We start from the raw sequence: 19,217 nt of genomic DNA, 5'->3' as shown, positions 1-19,217 counted from the left end.
AAAGGAGAAGTGGGGGTCGACTAAGTAGTCACTACAGAGTGATAGTTATAACAATTGAAATGCTAATCCTTTACACATTCGGGAACAATTGCAATCAATATATATATATTTACGCTCAGTGTGTCGTCTTGATCGCTGGTGAAATGTTTGTTTCTTTTGTAGAATTGTCCATCTGGGGCGGCAGGGTAGCCTAGTGGTTAGAGCGTTGGACTAGTAACCGGAAGGTTGCAAGTTCAAATCCCCGAGCTGACAAGGTACAAATCTGTTGTTCTGCCCCTGAACAGGCAGTTAACCCACTGTTCCTAGGCTGTCATTGAAAATAAGAATTTGTTCTTAACTGACTTGCCTAGTAAAATAAAATAAAAAATCTCTCTCTCTCGGTTGAGGTTAGAGGGGATAGTTCAGAGTGACATTCATTAGTTTCGTTATAGAATGGATATAGAATGGATAGTTCTTCGCGTGCAATGATACTGAATTCCTAGCTGCAGACTAGTAATTAATATCAAAGACTTGTTCTTATTCTGTCGGTGTCAATAGTCTAAGAGTTTAACCGTATGGTTAAAAGATTCAGCAATGGATTACAACCTTTGTCCTCTCATAATGGAGAAAAACATGGTCTGCCATCTCGTAATTGAGGTAAGCTCGGTCTGCTGATCGAATTCCCGAGTCTGGGTTTTATTCGGAAGGGCCGAAAAAGGGCTGTCCCAGGAGGCCTAACCCTAACTGGGCTCAGGGGCGGTCCTCTGATTTAGTTCAAATCAAAAGGGAATTGTATTCTTCTTCATTAAACAGTCCAAAATCATATCACAGAATTATACAAACAGTATCATACTCACTCATTCATCTTATACAACAATTAGATGTAAACCTCATATCTGAGGCTATTATATAAACAGTGTTATGGTAATGTGGCCACACCGTCTCCCATGAGCTTCCCCAAGTTGTGACAAACGGACCAGTTCGTAGCTGGATTCTTCACCGATCTTTTATACTTTCTCCGGAACATGAAATTTGTTCTTACCTCAAGTTCTGTGAGTTGGAAGGTATCCTTTGTCCTCTATGAAAATGTACTCTGCCTCTTATACTGTGTGTCCATGAGGAGATCCTCAGGAATTTACGACGTCTCTCTGACCACAGCAGCCTAGTTGAAGGAGGAAAGGGGGAGGCGGGGAGAGGGGAGAGGGGGATGGGGCTTGCTATACCCAAAGAGGCCAACGTTATGACACCGTTCTCAAAGGGACCTATTGTTCTCAAAAACATATTGTTCTCAAAGGGACCTATTGTTCTCGAAAACATATTGTTCTCAAAGGGACCTATTGTTCTCAAAGGGACCCATTGTTCTCAAAGTGTCATATGGTTCTCAAAGTGACATACCGTTCTCAAATTGACATATTGTTTTCAAAGTGACATATTGTTTTCAAAGTCACATATTCCTCTCAGAAAAGAGAAGTGGCATCCTCCTGCCATGCCATACTGTGATGGCTTCAGCCTATGTCCTTCTGTGTCTACTGATTCAAACTGACAGATACGGTTGGCAAAAACACAGTAGCTGTCACACCCTGATCTGTTTCACCTGTCTTTGTGCTTGTCTCCACCCCCCTTCAGGTGTCGCCCATCTTCCCCATTATCTCCAGTGTACTTATACCCGTGTTGTCTGTTGCCAGGTCGTTTTGTTTTTCGTCAAGCCTACCATCTTTTTTCCTGTGCTCCTGTCTGTCTCTAGTTCCTGTTTTCTATCTTTCCCGGTTTTGACCATTCTGTCTGCCCTGACCCTGAGCCTGCCTGTTGTTCTGTACCTTGCCATACCACCCTGGATTACTGACCTCTGCCTGCCCCTGATTTTGTAATAAACTTTTGTTACTTGGAAACTGTCTGCATCTGGGTCTTCTCCTGAGCCTTGACAATAGCCGTCTATAAAACATCTTACCTTTCAAATGTAGTGGTGTGGAAAGGTTACTCAACCATATTAAATGTCAGATTAATGTGTGCGTATATTATCTGTCATGGAATCTACATACCTTGTAGCATTCTGCATTTCAAGAAGCATTTTAAGAAGCATTCAGCATTCTGAGAATAGGTCTATCAACTCTATGTTCAGATTTTGAGATCACGGTTCATATCCACCAAATGTCTCAGAGTAGGAGTGCTGATCTAGGATCTGTCCAGATAATCATATACATTATGATCTTAAAGGCTAAAATGATCCCAGATCAGCACTCCTACTCTGAGACGCTTTGTGGATACATGCCCAGGGGTCAGAATTGTCCTGAGACATGGCTGTAGGCTAACTAGCTTCATAAGATTCTAAAACCCCACAACTCAGGGGCATGGCAAAGGTCAAGAATAATCTATTCAACAACTCATGCTTCTAGAATTATGCACAAAACTACTACAGTGAGTTACAGAATACATCAGTTTGGACACGTTCAGACCGAACATCCCAGATTATTTTCCTACTAAACACAACACAACAAAATTCTCTTGTCTAACCAGTGAATCCACAAACAAGACTAAATCAACCATTTCACTCTCAGTGGGAAATGGAACTCCACAGGATTCTACAACAACCATAACGACAACTATTGTATAATAGTATAGGCCTATAGACCATTAAATCCCCCCCAGAAATAATTTATTCTTGCAACTTAGTTTGTCACAAACTGTTTGTCACTTTATCGAAGAGCTAGTGTGTGACGAAGCCCCACTCCAAGAGGCGGGTGACATGACACAGGCAGAATGATTCATTAAACAGGATGTGCACAGGCCATTTCATGCTTGCTGGGGTAATTGACAGAATATCTCTTATCTGTCTGCTGAAAATAAATATTCCTACGAGTGCTGCCAGTCGCGGAATGTATCTGTTACAGTTGGATACGTTATCGTTTTCACTTTTAGTCATATTTTACCATATTTCATGCTGTATTGTCTAGCTTGCTAGCTGGAAAGCACCCTAGAATTGATAAAAACTGAAAAACAATAACACTGGAAAGTTTAATAAAATAAGACTGTCTGGTCAACAATTCAAATATTGTGCTGCAGGCAACCCAAGGCAAGACAAGGGGTTTTGTGAGGACTGTAGCAGCCTTGTAGGAGGAGAGGCAAAGTAAAGCAACTTTCTGCCTACGCAAATTTAACTCCAACAGTGGAAACAGAATTCAGCATGTGAATGTATTGATTCACTAAGTAGTAGTATAGGATGAGAGGAGAGAGATCAATAACCATCTTCACTATTAGTTGTTACATTTCCCAATGTCTTTCTTAGAAAAACATATAAATACAAATTAACTATCTGTAATTGGACGTCATGAGGGATGGTACAAAGGAAACAAGAACTATGGACTGACATTTCATTTGACTTGACTGAAACTTCTTTATTTAAGAATTTCAATTATTGTTCCATAGAAATTCATCAGTGATGGAGCTCCTACAAGGCCCTTCAGTTCCCATGTTACAAGGCTATTGCGCTGTGTAGATTCTCGAGTCAACCTTTCCCAAGAGGCTGAAGTTGCCGTCCAACACTGAACACGGAGGACAAGACCCAGCCAATGCCATGAAACCAATGGGTCTTAGTTGCCTGACTGCCTTACCTTGATACCTGTACAGATTAATTCTGTTTGACAGCGGAATGAAACATGGGTTTGAGTATTTCAAATCAAATCCAATTTTATTTGTCACATACACATGGTTAGCAGATGTTAATGCGAGTGTAGCCAAATGCTTGTGCTTCTAGTTCCGACAATGCAGTAATAACCAACGAGTAACTAACCTAACAATTTCACAACAACTACCTTATACACACAAGTGTAAAGGAATGAAGAATATGTATGACTTGCATTAAAAATAGAGGTTGAAAACAAGTGAGGTGAGGCCAATATTTTCCATTATAAAGAGAACCTCTCCCTCTCTCTCTTTACGGTATGATTGATGCCAAGATTCCATTACCTATGCTACAAAGGGAATTGGGCTTTGAAAAAGTACAATAAGATCAGAAGGAATTGATGGGGGGTAGAGAAAGACAGAGAGAGTCTCACCTGCATTGACGCTCCCTCCACTCGTGCTACATAGGCGAAGCGGTCCAGAACAGTGATGGTGACTGGCACTGCCACGAAGAACCCGCTCACAAATGCCAGGATATACCTGCACTCAGCCCCACCTTCTGAGCCATCACCTGGGACAGAAGAACACAGTTCAGCCAATCACCATCAAAGAAACCATCAGAATGGGAACACTGCTATAAGAACTTGGCATTCAACAACCAATGGATAATCAGATAGTAGGGAGTTTGTATTGAGAAGATCAGAATCAGAAAGCATGTATATCCTACCAACGGTACATTAAAAACTGTAATGTTTCACCGAGTCATGGCTGAACGACGAAATTAAGAGCATACAGCTGGCGGGTTATACACTCCATCGGCAAGACAGACAGCAGCCTCTGGTAAGACACGGGGCGGGGGCCTATGCATTTATGTAAACAACAGCTGGTGCACGATATCTAAGGAAGTCTCAAAGTTTTTCTCGCCTGAGGTAAAGTATCTCATGATAAGCTGTAGACCACACTATCTACTTAAAGAGTTTTCATCTGTATTTTTCATAGCTGTTTACATACCACCACAGAGCGAAGTTGGCACTGAAACCGCACTCGATGAGCTGTATTCCGCCATAAGCAAACAGGAAAACGCTCACCCAGAGGCGGCGATCCTGGTGGCCGATGACTTTAATACAGGGAAACTTAAATCAGTTTTACAGAATTTCTATCAGCATGTTAAATGTGCAACCAGAGGGAAAACAATTCTAGACCACCTTTACTCAACACACAGAGACGCGTACAAAGCTCTCCCTTGACCTCCATTTGGCAAATCTGACCATAACTCCATCCTCCTGATTCCTGCTTTATTTAAGCAGGAAGGAAACGTGACTCGGCCTATAAAAAAGTGGTCAGATGAAGCAGATGCTAAATTACAGGACTGTTTTGCTATCACAGACTGGAATATGTTCCGGGATTCTTCCGATGGCATTGAGAAGTACACCACATCAGTCATTGGCTTTATCAATAAGTGCATTGAGGACGTCGTCCTCACAGTGACTGTACTTACATACCCCAACCAGAAGCCATGGATGACAGGCAACATTCACACAGAATTATTTTGCCACTATGGCCTATTTATTGCCTTACACCCCTAATCTTACTACATTTGCACACACTCTATATAGACTTTTCTATTGTGTTATTGACTGTACGTTTGTTTATCCCATGTGTAACTCTGTGTTGTTTGTGTCACACTGCTTTGTTCTATCTTGGCCAGGTCGCAGTTGTAAATGAGAACTTGTTCTCAACTGGCCTACCTGGTTAAATAAAAGTGAAATAAACAGAGTTAAAGGGTAGAGCTCCCACTTTCAAGGAGCTTATAAGAAATCCCGCTATGCACCCCGACAAACTATTACAGACTACTAAGGGAAGCACAACCGAGAGCTGCCCAGTGACACAAGCCTACCAGACGAGCTAAGTAACTTCTATGCTTGCTTCAATGCAAGTAACACTGAAACATGCATGAGAGCATCAGCTGGTCCGGATGACTGTGTGATCACGTTCTCTGCAGCCGATGTGAGTAAAAGCTTTAAACAGATAAACATTCACAAGCCCGCTGGGTCAAACGTGTACTCCGAGCATGCGCTGACAAACTGGCAAGTGTCTTCACTGACATGTTCAAACTTTCCCTGTCTGAATCTGTAATACCAACATGTTTCAAGCAGACCACCATAGTCCCTGTGCCCAAGAACACTAAGGTAACCTGCCTAAATGATTACCAAACCATAGCACTCACGTCTGTAGCCATTTGCTGATTTGAAAGGCTGGTCATGGCTCACATCAACACCATTATCCCAGAAACCCAAAGCCCACTCCAAGTTGCGTACCACACCAACAGATCCACAGATAATGCAATCTCTATTGCACTCCACACTGCCCTTTCCCACCTGGACAAAATGAACACCTATGTGAGAAGGATATTCAATGACTTCAGCTTAGTGTTCAACACCATAGTGCCCTCAAAGCTCAGCACTAACCTAAGGACCCTGGGACTAAACACCTCCCTCTGCTACTGGATCCTAGACTTCCTGACGGGCCGCCCCCAGGTGGTAAGGATAGGTAACAACACATCCACCACGCTGATCCTCAACACAGGGGCCCCTCAGGGGTGCATGCTCAGTCCCCCCTTGTACTTCCTGTTCACTCATGACTGCACGGCCAGGCACAACTCCAACATCATCATTAAGTTTGCTGATACACAACAGTGGTAGGCCTGATCACTGACAACAATGAGACAGCCTATAGGGAGGAGGTCAGAGACCTGACCATGTGGTGCAAGGACAACAACCTCTCCCTCAACGTGATCAAGACTAAGGAGATGATTGTGGACTACAGGAAAAGGAGGACCGAGCACACCCCCATCTCATCGACGGGGCTGTAGTGGAGCAGGTTGAGAGCTTCAATTTCCTTTGCTTCCACATCACCAACAAGCTATCATGGTCAAAGCACATCAAGACAGTCGTGAAGGGGGCATGACAAAACCTATTCCCCCTAAGGAGAAAATATTTGGCATGGGTCCTCAGATCCTCAAAAGGTTCTATAGCTGCACCATCGAGAGCATCTGACTGGTTGCATCACAACCTGGTATGGCAACTGCTCGGCCTCCAACCACAAGGCACTACAAAGGGTAGTGCGTACGGCCCAGTACATCACCGGGGACAAGCTGCCTGCCATCCAGGACCTCTATACCAGGCGGTGTCAGAGGAAGGCCCTAAAAATTGTCCAAGACTCCAGCCACCCTAGTCATAGACTGTTCTCTCTGCTACTGCACGGCAAGTCTAGGTCCAAGAGGCTTCTAAACAGCTTCTACCCCCAAGCCATAAGACTCCTGAACAGCTAATCAAATGGCTACCAAGACTATTTGCACCACCGCTTCTGCTACTCTCTATTATTATCTATGCATAGCCACTTTAATAAACCTACCTGCATGTACATAATTACCTCAATTTCCTCAACACCGGTGCCCCCGCACATTGACACATTGACTCTTAACCGGTACCCCCTGTATATAGCCCCACTGTTGTTATTTACTGCCGCTCCTTAATTATTCTTTTTTCTTATCTCTTACTTTTTAGGTATTTTTTCAAACTGCATTGTTGGTTAATTAAGGGCTTGTAAGTAAGCATTTCACTGTAAGGTCTCTATACCTGTTCTATTCAGCGCATGTGACAAATAACATTTGATTGAATTTGATTTGAGAATGGAATTTGTGTCATTTTTCACTCAGAGAGCACATATTGCATGCAAGCATTTTTCATACTCTGTTCTCCGAGACGACAGCATGACGGCCAGACATGTGAAATAACACAGTGACACAGACAGATCAAAGACAGGCTAATGCATCAGTGGCTTTAATTAACACAACCACCAGAGCCCTATACTACTAAGCAGGTTTGAGGAGTTAGCGAGGTAACTTATGTCAACTGAGTACAACTCGGGATAACCGGTCATATGCAAGTTGCTCACCTTTAGCCAGGTAAATGTATATGGCAAAGAATCGTTCAGAACTAACCTGCTCCTTGGCAGGCAAACTCACGGCTATCTCCCCTTTCCCTGAATGAAAATGACAGAGCTGTGAGTTGAGGACCAATTCAATATTTTGATTAACAACAGTTACAACACAATATACAAACATCTCTTACAAAAACATCAAACTAATTAAGGACCAATGAAATCAGATTCCCTTCCTCTCTGAAAGATTGTGTCATCAGCACCTTCATTTGAGGAAGACGACTGATTAAATATATTTTATTAATCAAAATGTTGTTGTTCAAAATAGTCATTAAAATAATTATCACATTACACATTTAGTAATGCCACGTTGCATTTGAAAGTTCATGCACAGTAAATGATTTTAATAGATAAAGCTGTGGGGGAAAAGTTCTTGTGCATTGATAATGCCAAAGCACATCAAAGATAGTAATAAAATAAAATGGCACCTATTTCACTGCATAGCCTGCTGAATTTCCAAGATAACTTTTCTTTCATGTTTATTTTGGTAGAAATTCAAATGTGGTACTCACTAACCCATGGATTAATGGTTAAGCATTAACTCAATGAATAGTTAGGCATTTGGCTAGCCATGTGCGACATGCACATGTGGTTACAAGCCTGCTTGAGTTAGCGGCAGCTGCATGATCAATATCCACCTTCGTAGTATTGATGAAGCCTGAGCTGGAATGTGAAGCTAACTGAAGCTGGCTAGCTTTATAAAAGCATGAATAGATCTAGCTTCAGTCATAGTATATTCCTCTGGCAGATACTCAAAACTTTGTTGTGACTGAGCATGAGTTTGAGACTTTTGAAAGTATCCACTTCAGAGGGGAGGTGCATCAAATAGGCATTGGTGGTTCATGTCCTTACCTAATGCTATGCTTATTAGCTTGAACTCAGCAAACCTAGCATCCATTTGTGAGAATTTCAAATTTCAAATAGATAGAGTTGACAAAACAAAAAATAGAGACATAGCAGTGTCTATTGCTTTGAAAGAATAACAACCCTCCACGCAAATACTGTTTGCCCACGGCTGGTGAAAATGGTCAACAATATTAGTTGTTTCAACTTAGTTTCATTGTTATTTCAAAGTCCTTAATACAGTGTTGACAAACATTGTTACTGAATGTTATTGAATGGGTAGGTACCAGTTGGTCCCCCACCTCAAAAGGGTTTCCACTCAGGGAGATAGAAGCTTTTCAAACAGACAAAACACAGGAGAAAAGAACAGGAGACAGGTAGACACGGACAGAACAAGATCCGCCCAAGGACACAACCCCCTAACCAATCAATGGTCAACTGCCCGTTAGAACAAACGTATCTGGTTTTAAACGGCCTATGTCACCGCGATATGAGTCAGATGCATTAATTCTAGTATCAAAATTGACTACAAAGTGTAAATAGGATCATTTTGGTCATAAAGTCAGTCTTGTCAAAAACTGAGTTTTGTGAGTTCATCACGACTTCCTGGAGGGTTGGGTATGGATTACTAACAAGCCCACCTTTGCCAATGATGCCCAATATTAGGGCAGGGTATTGCCAGGAACCTCACAATACAATAGTATCATGATACTTAGCTGCCGATACAATATCTACAGAGATTCTCACCATTCTATGTGTATTGCGATTCGATACTGCAATACTGTGTATTGCGATTCTATGTTCCAAACATATTGCTCACCATATGTCTTCTGCAGAGGGACAAGTGAGACCCATGAGCAGTGGTGTAAAGTATTTTTAAGTAAAAAATACTTTAAAGTACTAAAGTATTTTTTTTGAGTATCTGTACTTAACTATTTATATTTTTGATGACTTTTACTTTTATTTCACTAGATTCCTGAAGAAAATAATGTACTTTTTACTCCATACATTTTCCCTGACACCCAAAAGTACTCATTACATTTTGAATGCTTAGCAGGACAGGAACATGGTCTAATGCACGCACTTAAAGAGCAAATCCCTGGTCATCCCTATTGTATCTGATTTTGCAGACTCACTAAACACAAATGCTTTGTTCGTAAATTATGTCTTGAGTGTTGGAGTGTGCCCCTGGCTATCCGTAAATGTAAAAAAAAAACTAGATAGGTTTGCTTAACATAAGGAATTTGAAATGATTTATACTTTTCCTTTTGATACTTAAGTGTATTTAAAACTCAAGTAGGATTTTACTGGGTGACTTTCACTTTTACTTGAGTCATTTTATATTAAGGTACCTTTATTCAACTCAAGTATGACTGTTGGATACTTTTTCAACAACTGCCCATGAAGTCATGGAAATAAAAGTGCTGAAAACAAATTGGCTCCCTATTTATTTTCAAGATGGAGAACAAGCTATGAAGGAAAAAGGTTTTGGTGTGGGTACAGCTGACTAGCGCAAAAATAACATTGTGATAGTCAAAACGATACGATATATTGTCAAATCACTACTGCAATCCATATCCTGGGCATCACTGCTGCAACGCACACACATTTAGCTCGACAAATAGGAGTGAAAATGCGCTTCCATAAAAGTTGTTCAACAATCTTGGGCAGATGGCCAGGATATGGATTTCATCTGACTAGCTTCTTCTTGGGTTGTGAGAGGAAGATTTGCATGGCTAACATTAGACCTGAAGACAGGACCACCATTAATAATGTAATCAGTGCTGTGTGTGTTTGTGTCTTGTATGTTGTAAGGAGGTGCCTCCATATCCACAGTGCTGCAATGGACTACTCCTGGGCCTGGGTGAGTAATGCCAACCAGTCAGTGCCATGCTGGCACATGTGCCTAGTGAATTAGTTGTGAATCACAATCTCTGATTGGCTATGTCTAACTGTGTATTTACTGTTGGATTCCATGACTGTATGGTGACAGTCTTGCTCCACCTCCCTCTCTCTCTGTTATAGGAGCTGGCTTGGATCTGTAAGTCAGGCTCTTTCATGACCAGTATCGGTGATGAGAGGTCTAGAGCTGGTCTACTGGCACTGACAAAAACGTCAGAAGGGACGAAAGATGATTACTAATAAGACAGGACATCACAAGTGTTTAGTAATATCAGAATCATCTTTATTCACCAAATACATTTGCATGTAGAGGAATTTGACTAAATTAACAGATTTTACAGACAGTCAAACTGAATATACGGACAATATAACCCCACCCTTTCAATACATGTGTCACTCATCAACTCTAACTTGTTTTTCTACAGATGGAGGACATAAGTGAAGCTTTGGTCATGGAGTCCTCTGACAGAAAGATAGGTTGATACTGATGTCTGAATTAGGAAAGATTGTGTACTCCACATTAAAATGATACCAGACACATCTATAACTTTTCTATGTCCTTCCTTCCGTGGCCTCCAATTGCTCTTAAATACAAGTAAAAATAAATGCATGCTCTTCAACCGATCGCTACCTGCACCTGCCCGCCTGTCCAACATCACTACTCTGGACGGCTCTTACTTAGAATATGTGGACAACAACAAATACTTAGGTGTCTGGTTAGACTGTAAACTCTCCTTCCAGACCCATATCAAACATCTCCAATCCAAAGTTAAATCTAGAATTGGCTTCCTATTTCGCAACAAAGCATCCTTCACTCATGCTGCCAAACATACCCTTGTAAAACTGACCATCCTACCAATCCTCGACTTCGGCGATGTCATTTACAAAATAGCCTCCAATACCCTACTCAACAAATTGGATGCAGTCTATCACAGTGCAATCCGTTTTGTCACCAAAGCCCCACATTCTACCCACCATTGCGATCTGTACGCTCTCGTTGGCTGGCCCTCGCTATATTTTGCTTCACAAAGTTGCTTTGAAAAAGTAGTTCACCACGTCCAAACTACTTCATGATATATCATATCTAAATCTGAAATAGACTATAAATTGCAAGAACTGATTACTCTGAGGTCAGATTTGAACAGAATGTGTTATTTAGACTATTACACACAAAAACTGTTTTAGTGAGAATTAGGCAGGTTGATGTCAAAAAAGAAAGGACAATTCTTGCCTACTTCATTCATAATTCATGTTATTTTTGTGTGTAGTTCCAGTAGTTAGCTACACCACTACATGGCAAAAAAGTAATTAACTACTGAAAACACTACCGAGATCTGAATTTAGTTAAACTACCACCAAGCTACTGCATTTAGTTCACTACACCCCAAAACTGCCCATAACTGACAGAGGCTGGACCATCCACTGTGTGACTCTTCAATGACATCCAGCTCCAACATCTTCCCCACTTCTTGTTTTATTGCCGCTCTCTTCACCTCTGACACTCTGTAAGGTTTTTGATGGACCCTTATCCCCGGAGGTGTGATGATGTCATGTTGGATGTGATGGGTGTGTCCTGGTAAGGAAGAAACTCCATCTTTATTTTTCATAACCAACTCTTGGGTCTGGGATGGCGATACCAAGGGTAATCTCCAGCAGGTTCTCGGTGGAAGTGGCCAAAAGTACTGACGCCTGTATGTGTGAAAACGGGGTTGAAACCAACAGCTGCTCCACTGTGACATCATTGGACTGGTGAAAGGTGAGTACACTAGCAGGATTTACAGGTACACCATCTATTACCTTGACATTCTGTCTGGCATTCTGTAGTGTGGGATCTTCTAGCTGAGCAGTACCAAACCTTCCCCTATTCTGTGTTACATCTCATGGGCATAAGAATTTCCAGGCCTCTCGCCCTTCGCTTCCTGTTACTCTTCTTCCACCATTTCTGGCCCATTTATCCCTACTGGTTTTCCTGCCTCTTCGTCGCGTCCTTCCCCTTCTTCTCCCAGGAGAACTTGAGTGTCGGCTACAGGAGTCGGCAGGTAAGTACCAATTTGTTAGTTTTCCTTTCATAGGTCAGGGAGTTCTTTGGTAGAGGTTTCATTTTCTTTTCACTGAAAAATGTAAATCGTATCTGGCATGCCCTATTACTGGCATCGCAATCTCCTGTAGTCCTTTCCACAATTCTTGAAAATATGGGCAGTTGCGATCCAGTAGCACGGGATATCGCAGGTTCACAATCAACCCTAGGTTACCTCTGAACCGCCCTCTGGTGGTGTTAATCTTTACATCTGCGGTTGGGTAAGTTTGGGTGTCCCCGTGTACACAGGTGATGTCCCTGGTTGGAGCGGCAGTCATCTGCAGCTGTGTTAATAGTGATAGCATGATGAGGGAAACCATGCTCCTGGAGTCTAGAAGGGCATCTACTTCTTTTCTTTGAACCCGTACTTGACTGAGGTGAGTGGGTGGCGGTGGGATTGGATATGGGCAGAAATGACATGGCAGTGGTTTATATTGGTAACGTCAACCTGCATGGGTTCCTCCTTCCTGGGACAGTGCCATGCGATATGCCCTATTTCGCCACAGTGGTAGCACTCCCGGGTGTCGGTATCAACCCCTCTATTCCTCATCTTTGCTTCAGGTTGGAAACCCTGATCCTGGCGCCCACGTTCCCCATCCGCTCTTTGGATTCTTCCTTTCCAAACCCAGGGAGTCTCCAGTTGGGATGTCTTGCTTCCCCCTCCTTTGAGGCCTCCCTTTTCCTGGGTGGTTCTCTCCGGACGACTGGGTTTGAGCAGTTCGTCAGTTTCTCAGCATCTCTCAACGAGGTCCACCACTCCGTCCGCTGTGGTGGGACTGCCCTGGCTGACAACCTTCTTTAGCTCGTAATGTATGGTCCGGATGTAGTGGTCAATCACTATTCCCTTCCACAATGTCCCCAGTACTGAGAGTTGCGGGCTCTAGCCATTTTTTTGCTAGGTGAACCAGGTCAAACATCTATGATCTGGGTGCCTTCTCAGGTTGATATGTCCAAGTATGGAACCTCTGGGCCCTCAAAGAGACACTGACTCCCAACCATGATACATTAAGATGGCAGCAGCACAGTTTTGCTGAGCATGTTGTGTCACACTGTTTGTTTGTTTCAATTGTTACAAGTGTTTCTTACCTAGCAAAACCGTTATAGGCTGCGAGAGTTGTCATTAAACAACAGGCAAAATCTAAAATACAGGATCGAAGCAATTAAAATGTTAAATTGACATCTGTTGGTTTCTACCCGAGATGATAAAGCCGGTGTGGTGCCCTCCCTGAAAGCAGAGAGGATACATCTGTGCTGTGACTGACGGTCTTAACACGTTGGGCCGACTAGCCTTGGATACTCCTCCACAGTCAGGTTTTTATCTGTGCTTCGCCACTCTACCGGAGTCTTCGGACTCCTCTCCTGACCCGCTGTGCAGTGGAAGTAGGAGGCTGGTATCTGCCCTGTGAAATAAAGTTTAGATGCACTGGGCTTCCTAGCCCAGGATACCCTGAACCCTACTTTGACTGATGGTATAGCAGCTGTAATCTTTCAGAGGGATCCGATTGTTTTACCATTTGACTCGTACTGTGACATGCACATAAAATCTTCTCATCTACAGGGTTTGGTCTGGCTAAAACTGTGTTTGTTGTATCAGATGATTGTAGTTCGGATTATTTTAAATCATCTAAGTGCAGAGAAATTTTAGGAAGAAACAAATCAAGGTGTTTTATTTTTCTTCTGCTTTTAGTATCAGGAAACATTCACCCAAACCAAGGCCCATTGGCTATGGATGAACTTCCCACTCCAAATGATTTTTAAAACTACATCAGGTTTGGGACTGATGCATATTAATGTTTGATGCCAAAATTGGACATGATAAAAGTCTGGGTTCACTCTGCTGACCCAGATGTCTTAGTACTGTCCGAGACCTGGCTTAAGAAATCTGTTATAAATCAGTCTATAGCCTTGGATGGTAATAATGTTTATTGATGAGATCGACAATGTAAGGGAGGGGGGGTATAGCCATCTATATTAAAGACATATGTGGTTTGATAGGATGTTATAGACCTCCATCTGCAAAAGTAGAATCAGTGGATTCTCGGGCTGAACTGATACATGGTTGGGGGGGGGTGAAATGGTCCTCATGGGTGATTTAAACTGGGATTGGTTATCTCCAAACTCTGAAGCCATAGAGGACTGTGTAATACATGACATTTTACTCAAATTACAAATGCGGTTACAAGACTCAATCCCAAAGACATCCTAAGTCAACACTTATCGATGTTATTCTAACAAACAATCCGCATAAATTCTCGCCCGTTGCATTAGAGACACCAAAATCCAGTGCCCACTCGGTTCATAGTCAAACGAAATTTTAGGCAGTTCTGTGAGCAGGCATTCCTGCATGAACTTTATGCATGCAACTGGGATATGATTGTGCTTATTCCAGATATCGAAGAGGTATTCTCCTATTTTCATTCTGTGTTTTCTACTATCTGTGATTAACACATCCCTCTCAAAAAGTACCGGGTAAGAGATAGAGACAATCCTTGGTTTACAGTGGAATTATCTGGTTTGATCCATAAACAAAATACACAATGGGCCAAAGCCAGAAAGGGTCATTCCCAGACTGAATGGCAGTTATTCAGGGCACTGAGAAATAAGTGCACCGTGTCAATACGGAAATGCAAATCTAGCTTCTATTAGGCATCTACCAAGGCAAACCTCAATAACCCCTAACGAAATTATGGAAAACAATTAAATCCATGAATGCTAACATGTACTCCTCTGGTCTTCTGCTGAAATTGACCTCAAATTCAATGGATGTGACTGACAAGAATAAACTGCTTGACATGTTTAATGAGCATTTTGCTCAAGTTGGGAATTTATTTGATAATGAACTCCTTCCAAACATCTCAAACGTCGCTGTGAATGAAACTGTCACATGCCGGCCTACGGTTCATTTATTTGTGTGTCACACTTTTACATAAAGGTGTAGATCTGTCCCAGTTGGATAACTATCATCCCATATCTAAACTGTCTACACATTTGATTTGAACACAGTGTGTAGCTCAGTAGGGTATGAAATCTGAGTTTCGAAGGCTGACAAAAGTACTCCCCAGGGCTAAATTTTAGGTCCGATCCTTTTTACACTGTATATAAATGATTTAGGGAAGACTGTTGACTCTGCAAATCTCCATCTGTATGCTGATGACACAATTATTTATTCCAGCGCGTCTAATATTGAGAAGGCTTTTCAGGACTTACAGTTGGACTTACAGCTTTCCAATTGAAGCGTGCTTAATGAAAGGAAAACAACGTTTATGGTTCTCTCTTCCCTGAAAGTTAACAGATGGAGTCACTTGCATATTTGAACTATAACAGGCCAGCTAATTGATAGGGTCACCTATAAGTATCTTGGGATTTGGTTAGATGAAAAGTTTAACTTTAAACAGCACATTGTTACCTTGACCAAGAAACTGAAGTTGAAATTGGGTTTCTATTACAGGAACAAATCTTGCTTTTCAATGTTAGTCAGAAAATATCTTATTCAAAGCATTTTATCATTTCTGGATTATGGTGATATTGTTTATATGCAGGCCTCAAAGTACCTTGAAACACAGTGTATCATGGTGTTTAAGATGCATTATAAATGCTAGATCACTTACCCATCACTGTGATTTGTATGCTATGATGCAATGGACCTCTCCACCAGGAGGCTAAAGCACTGGGACACTTGTGTACAAAGCATTGATGGGACAACTCCCTTTGCATCTCTGTTCTTTACTGATCAGATCCGTTACTCAATATGGTCTTCGTTCACAGTCACTGCTGTCCCTGTCTGTTCCTAAGGCTAGAACTGAGATGGGAAAACAAATTTTTCCACATAATGCCCCTTCATCCTGGAACATGCTTCAGAAGATTTAAATAAGGGGAGTTAGGGTCTTTGCCAGTTTAAGACTCTGATCAACCACACTGTTTGTGTTAACTGCAGTTGTTTCTAATCTTCAGTTGTATCTTTAACTTGTGACACTGTCTTTTGTATGTATTCTGAAATGCTTTATGGACACGCTGCCATTTCCCTGTTTTGCCTTCTTGCCAGGTCACCCTCGCAAAAGAGGTTTTTAACCTCAAATGGGTTTCACCTGGTTAAAACTTAAAGCGAGGGGGCACTATTTTCATGTCCGGATGAAAAGTGTGCCCAAAGTAAACTTTCTTCACCAATGTGGCAGTTTTAGCTCTTTGTAAGGCAGGGTTTATACATACACAAGCCACAGTCCAAGTGAAGGGTTAAACTGGTTTATTATTATCAGGTTTCAGCAGAATTCCTGATATACACAACTCAAAACAAACAGAGTAAACACTTTGTCACCAGTGGAAGGTCCTCCAATTTTGGTCTTTGGGGGTTCAATCCTGAAATCATCAGCTCCTTTCTTCTGGTAAACCTCCTTCGCCACTGTATGCTCTGTCTCCCCAATAACCTCCTACTCCTTCACCTGCTGGGGTCCAAGGAAAGACAAATAAAGAAAACCTAGAGCACGTTTAAGTAGAGGCCCTGATTGGTTTCACCTGTCTGCAGTTTGGCTCCAATTACAACTGGAGACAGGTGTGGCTGTTCTGCTGCAGTCTAGAAGTTTCCCCTGAGCTGTCCTTGGCCCTGCCTCTGGAGAATACTTCACATTGCTGTCAGTGGTCCTGGCAGCCAGAAAACACAGAAACCTCGCAGGCACATACCGTCCATCCAACACACAACCCCGGAAACCGCTACACTATACATATAACTGAGTTAGCTCACCATCTTGAGATGGCAAATCAGTCAGAAGGGGAGAAGTTCTCAACGTCAAAACTGTATTCTCTCTTTAGCAAAGCTAGCTTGGCTTACCGTGCTGTGCTCACTACTGCCCTTGTTTGTTGTTATTGAATGGCAAAGACAAACCCAATATTATTTTGCATGTTATTAGTTAATTGTGGAAATAAATTAAGATATGCAATAATTTTTTATATATATATATATATATATTTTTTTTTTTAAATAACAGTATACAATACAATCGAGGTGATGGCATTGGAAATGTTTTTGACTGTTCATTTGCTTCCGTTCTGTAGGTGGCACTGTGTGCTTTTTTTAAAGGATGGTGACCAAGAATCTCTCAAAGGCCCTAGGATCCAGGTGGGTAGAGGTGGTCTGCCAGTCACTGGGACAACAACCTAACTTGGGATGGGGGGAGGTTTTAGCAGGTGGAAAAGTGGAGAACAATTGTAGGTTTACTCAGTAGCTGTGCAAATATTATGGTACAGCTATATGGACACGGAATCATTGGGGTACTTTTTAATGGTAAGTTTACAAACATATATTATGAGAAATATCATTTAAACTTGTATCTCATTATGGTAAATGATGAAATAAGAAAAGCCAGTTATAATTGTAATGGCATAGCAGATAACAAGAAAAGACTATCAGTATTTACCTGGCTAAAAGAGAAGGAATATAATATAAATTGTTGACAGGAAACTCATTCAACAATTTTAGATGAAGTTGTGTGGAAATATACTTCTCCCATGGGCAAAGAAATTCAAAAGGGGTGATGATATTATTTAACAATAATTTGGATCAGAATGTGCAAATAGTCCAAACCGATCCGCAAGGTACTGTAAGTATTCATACCCTTTGCTATGAGCCTCAAAATTTAGCTCAGGTGCTTCCTGTTTCCAATGATCCTCTTTGAGATATTTCTACAATTTCATTGGAGTCTACCTGTGGTAAATTGAATTGATTGGACATGATTTGAAAAGGAACACACCTGTCTATATAAGGTCCCACAGTTAGCAGTGCAAGTCAGAGCTAAAAGCAAGCCATGAGGTTGAAGGAATATTCCGTAAACCTCAGAGACAGGATTGTGTCGAGGCACAGATCTGGGGAAGGGTGCCGAAAACTAAATCTGCAGCATTGAAGGTCTCCAAGAACACAGTGGCCTCAATCATTCATAAATGTAAGAAGTTTGGAACCACCAAGCTCTTCCTAGAGCTGGCCGGCCCGCCAAACTGAGCAATGGGGGAGAAGGGTCTTGGTAAGGGAGGTGACCAAGAACCCAATGGTCACTCTGACAGAGCTCCAGAGTTCCTCTGTGGAAATGGGAGAACCTCCCAGAATTACAACCATCTCTGCAGCACTCCACCAATCAGGCCTTTATGGTCGAGTGGTCAAATGGAAGCCCCTCCTCAGTAAAAGGCACATGACAGCCTGCTTGGAGTTTGCCAAAAGGCACCTAAAGACTCTCAGACCATGAGAAACAAGATTGAACTCTTTGTCTGCAATGCAAAGTGTCATGTCTGGAGGAAACCTGGAACCATCCCTATGACTCCGTCATTTGTAACAAGTTTCAGCTAATTATTTTGGTAGCATTTCTATGTAAAAAAAATATAAAAAATATTTGGGGCATTTTCCCAAAAATCTAAGCCCTAGAGATCCAGGGCTAAAAAACAAAAGGCGTCATTGTATGCTGATAATTCATGTTTTCTTTAAATCCGCATTTTGAATCCCTCCATAGCGTCATAGAGGAAATGATGATAAGTGTACTATATTATATATTGGATCACTAAAACATACAACTTTTACATTACCGTGTAGTTTACCAATAAAATTATCTGACGGTGAAGTGGACATACTAGGTATTCTCATCCCGAAAGAAAGAAATGATCTCACTACAATACATTTTAATAGAAAGTTGGCAAAAATAGATAAGATCTTGCTTCCATGGAAAAGAAAATGCCTGTCAATTTGTGGAAAAATCTACCTGATTAGCTCTTTAGTCATATTGCAGTATACTTTTTTGCCTATGGCCCTGCCTAAACCCAG

At 41.7% G+C, this 19,217-nt stretch overlaps 1 pseudogene; it reads right to left on the bottom strand.

Annotated features, from left to right (window-relative positions):
* Positions 1-12,741, bottom strand: part of LOC109867016 (mitochondrial inner membrane protease subunit 2-like) — a 177,898-nt pseudogene extending 165,157 nt beyond the window's left edge.
* Between the last annotated feature and the right edge of the window lie 6,476 nt (positions 12,742-19,217).

Source organism: Oncorhynchus kisutch, linkage group LG22, assembly GCF_002021735.2.
Source record: "Oncorhynchus kisutch isolate 150728-3 linkage group LG22, Okis_V2, whole genome shotgun sequence".
Taxonomy (NCBI): domain Eukaryota; kingdom Metazoa; phylum Chordata; class Actinopteri; order Salmoniformes; family Salmonidae; genus Oncorhynchus; species Oncorhynchus kisutch.
The sequence above is the reverse complement of the archived record's forward strand: the minus strand, read 5'-3'. Positions and strand labels throughout refer to the sequence as shown.